Source organism: Cynara cardunculus (genome assembly GCF_001531365.2).
Source record: "Cynara cardunculus var. scolymus isolate 2C chromosome LG 6, CcrdV1, whole genome shotgun sequence".
NCBI classification, from domain to species: Eukaryota; Viridiplantae; Streptophyta; class Magnoliopsida; order Asterales; family Asteraceae; genus Cynara; species Cynara cardunculus.
The window spans coordinates 15303654-15308575 of record NC_037533.1 but is presented as its reverse complement, the minus strand read 5'-3'; positions in this window follow the sequence as shown (position 1 = coordinate 15308575).

The following is a 4922-nucleotide window of genomic DNA, read 5'->3' as shown; positions in this document are numbered from 1 at the left end:
TATATATATATATATATATATATATATATATGAAAACTTGTTATTTTGTTCAAAATTTGATGTTCAAATAAAACGATCATAGTTACAAAGTTTAAGATTCAATATGTAAAAAAATTCAAAAAAAAGTAAATACCATAGTACTATCGTGGTACATGACTTTTAACACCATGTACGAATCAAGTTTGCATACTTGGTACAGTACTATCAACCGCCTGTAATTGGTACAGTTGGTTCACATATTAGCTGGTTTGGTTTAATACAAAATTGTCACCGCTAATCCAAATTACGCAAGCAAACAGACGAGTTGATGAATTTAAATATGAGCTTTGCATTATATAGTAAGGTGTCTAATTTAATAAATACCAAACATTTGAGTTCAAACAATTAAATTCGAAGCTTCTGTTAAACATTAATTTTCAAATTAACGTGAGAAGCACGTTCGATGCATTTAGATATGAATGTATAACTATCGGAAAGCAAAAGGACGTTAACGTTTTTTAAGACGGAACGTTTTCATACTTTAAAAGGAAAAAAAATAGTCATCGAGTATCAATGAAAGCCGACTATGTCTAGATTTAAAGGTTAAGTATCATGGAAATGGACTTAAAAACAAAATATCTTCTTCGTTTGGTCACACCTCGAGGCGAATTCAATTTTTTTATTTCTGTCACTGATGGCACCAAATAGATACCAGTAATGTCAAATAATATTTTTTTACGTTACTACAAACAGTATCAGTGATACCACTGATCAGTAGCTGCCACTTTTTATGTGGATCTACGATCTATCTGATCACAATGCACAATGCATATCCCAGATAGGTTAAAAGAATCGTTAAAGGTTCGATTTTGCTCATCAGATACATAGGTATAATACTGATTAAGAAAGAATTTAGATCATCTTTGACAGCTCCTATAAAATACTGGGAAAATGGTTTAGTCAGAGAGAAATACATTGAATTATCATTTCATTCTTGTACCAAAATAGAACTTTCTTATTGTGGTTTATATTTAAATATTTCAATAGTATATAAAATATATTTTTTATCTTTTTTTTTTTCATTAACCTGGATATCCAATCCGCTATGCGAGCTGACTAATCCTAGGGCGACCACCTGTTTAGCAGATAGCTCGGAGTCACCGCATTTGAACCTCCATGGCCACAAGAGGATTTTTATTCCTCCTTGGATTTGAACATGAGACCTTCTGATACTTTTGATCTTTGCAGCCAAGCTCAAACCAATCATACACCACCCTTGTGATTATTTTATCTATTTTTTTTTAAATAAATGGGTTTGTCAAAGATTCAAATAATTAGAGCATCTTCAACAGATTCCCTTAAATTTCTTTAAAATGAAGAATTATAGGTCGAAATCTTTAAAAAAGAAATGGTATTCATCTCCAACAGATTTTCTATTTTGAAGAATTCAGTATTGATTATAATATTAAAATATTTCATTCACTATTAATTTGGATGAATTTGGGTGGCCTATGGTTAGAATTTGCACTGTCATGGAAATGAAATCGAAATCCCTCTACTCTCAGTGCTTCATCATCACTACGAACCAAGAACTATTGTTCTTTGTCATCGCTATTTTGGATTTTGATTCTAGGGTTTTTTTTGTTTCTTTTTGTTTTGAAGAAATCCAATGGAAGCATCTAAAACAGAAATGGTGATTGTAATTCTTCTATTTTTGATCATTGATACCCATAACTTCACCACCATCAGTACCGATTTCAATCAAGAACCCTAGAAAATTCCCCAGTTAAATTTCACACTATGACACCATCATCAACAGCAGTGGCCAATGTCCATGAACTCTCCTCTCCTCCTTCGCCAGAGACGAGCCGTTGGTTGTTTTTGATTTCGAAATCGGCGATCGCCTGGTTCTGATTTCGTTAACCTTGATTACTATTGTTTCAGTGGCTGTAATTGGAAGCAAGCAGTAATCAGTTTGATTTTGGTGTTTGATAAGCAGAAATTGGAAGCAAGCAAGCAGAAATTGGAAGCAAGCAGTAATCGGTCGAGATCATCATAAGCAGAAATCGAAAGCAAGCAAGCAGTAACCAAACGTTGGAATGGAAATTGGTCAACGAAATTGACCATTCCAATTCTACCAGATTCCGGCGAACCAAACGCCCCATTAGGGTCCATTTGGTTTGCATGATTGTTTTTTAGGGATGTGGATTTCATGGAGGGATTTGGATTGAAATGGACTTAAAATCATTGGTGTGTTTGGTTTGTAAGAGTTTGAATGAAATTGGATTCCATTATTTATAAATATAATTAAATTACATTTCTATTAATCAATAATTACAAAATAAATGTTTATAACATTTTAAAAACCTTATTGCATACAATCCTACGAAATCCCATAAAATTCACCCCCCCCCATAATGATTTTCAAAATCCTATGATTTCAAATTCGAACAATCCAACAAACCAAACATGAGATTGAAATGGATTTGAAATCCAATTCCCCTTAAATCCATTCCATTCCTACAAACCAAACAGGACCTTTAGAGACTTAATACTTTAGACTAAGGGGTTGTTTGTTTATCTCTTAATAGTTCCATTAAAAGTCAATTTTTGAATCGTTAAGAGGTGAATCTTGTGTGACAAAATAAAAGTATTCTCTTAATGGTTCTAAAACCCTCTGAATGATTTTGTATCCTGAATCTCCCTTAACCATTAAGAGCCCTAATTTCATTGTACACAATTACCAAACAATTATATCTTATTTTGCACTATATCATAAGAGTCTCTTAATCATTCTGACCACTTAATCATTCTGCACCAAATCATTCAACAATTGTCAAACAGTCACTAAGTAATTATTTTGGAATATAACAATTCCTCAAAATAATAATTATGCTTTGTCTTTTTTTACAATTTTATATACAAAATTGATAAATATGGATTAAGTTTTTCACTAATAAAATATTCAAAATCAACCTTTATTTATATATTTTGCATAAGAACCATTTGATTGACTTTTTATCAAAATCTATACATTAATATATCCTACAATCATTCCATAATGCATTCCACAATCATTCAATAATTAATCACTCATTTTTATATTTATATGAAAGTGACCACCAACTTAAAATAGCAGAATTTCATTAAAAAAAGTAACATATTATAACTTGATTCTTATTTTAGATAACATATTTTCAAAATTTTAATTTTGGTATCTAATATGTAAAATTTTAAACATTTAAGTACCCAGGTAACCGGTTATCATGCTGATGTCACGAGTGATGTGGTACCCAACTCAATATCATTTGCTGACGTGGTTAGTGACATGGATTTTTTTAAAATCTAGAACTAGTCTTCAACCGGTTACTCGGGTACTTAAATGTTTAAAACTTTACATCTTAGGTATCCAAATTAAAGTTTTAAAAGTAAGTTACCAAAATAAAAATTAAGTTAAAATACGTTACTTTTTCATGTAATTTGTCAAGACAATTTAAGAATAAAAAAAGTTGGATGATTAAGGGTTTATTATGCTATACATGTATATGGGATGGGCACAAAGGTGTCTGATTCTACTCAGCAAATGGATTATTTAATTAGTGGTTGACTTTCTTAAATAATAAAATTTAAATGAAGAATATTAAGATATTTAAATTGGTAAACAATAAATAGCTTAATCCTTGTTTTAGTTACATCTAATGATTTTGAAAAGTCAATGCTTTAATTTATGTTGACAAACTTTCTAATAATAAAAAAGTCAACTAATATGAAGTCAAAGTCAAGTGGTCTCATTGATGTTAACAAAGTCTCACTAAGTTGTGTTGAAGACTTGACACATATTTAAGTTATTATTTAATGATCGATAAGTAGTGTTTTGATTTCATCTGGTAAAAGAAACTCAATATATCCTGTTTGAAAACAGGGTTTGGACAGTATCTGATTTTAATGAGAATATTAAGTTTTATAGGTAGGCTGTTATGAATAACAGTTATCAAGAAGTTATAAGTGGTAATAAAAACAGTTAGGATCCATCAGCGTTATTTGTGAGGACTCATTCATCAGCATTAATAAATAACTACTTCAACGATCAGTTTAAGTGACTCTTTGATCAATGCCACTTAGGGTACACGTCAATCGATGACATTGAGGTTCAAGCACCGAAAGTCAATCATTGGACCTAGGCACTAAAGTTGAACGCAACAACTTTTGTGTTTGTTTCTTGTCACCCCACAAGGGGGTGTGATTTATTGACCTTGTCATACGACGACATCCAACGATTTATAGGCTCAAGTTAGCTTATATAAATGTGCATGGTGCATCTCATAAGTTGTATTATAGCTTAATCAAAATCTCATCATTCTCTTATGAATCACGCTAAATGTCATATATATATATATATATATATATATATATTAATTTTATGTTTATAATATAAATTTTTCGATTTGACTCCTTTGTTATTTCTGAAATGACAGTTAACCATTGTATTTGTCGTTTATTTATATATTAATTGTGTGACATTTAGTTAGAAACTCTATAACATTTTTTTCCCAAAGATCTATCATCGTGACGAACATTCTACTTATATTCGGTACATAGATAATGGTGTTGAAAAATTGTAAGTATATCCAATATATATATATATATATATATATAGAGAGAGAGAGAGAGAGAGAGAGAGAGAAAGAAAGAGAGAGAGAGATGAACGATTAAATGCAAACCACACAATTTGTACAAATCATGTAAACCACCCCTATCCGTCGATTTCATTGTTTAATCTTATGAAAAATTTTCACGAAATTGTTTCATCTTATGAAATTGTTTCATATAATACTGTTGATCATCTCTCACAGTGATTTGATGATAATCCATTTTTCCTTTCGATGTATTTTTGTGTTTCTGTACTTTCAGTTCCAGCGATCAATACACTGAGCTTGTTCAGT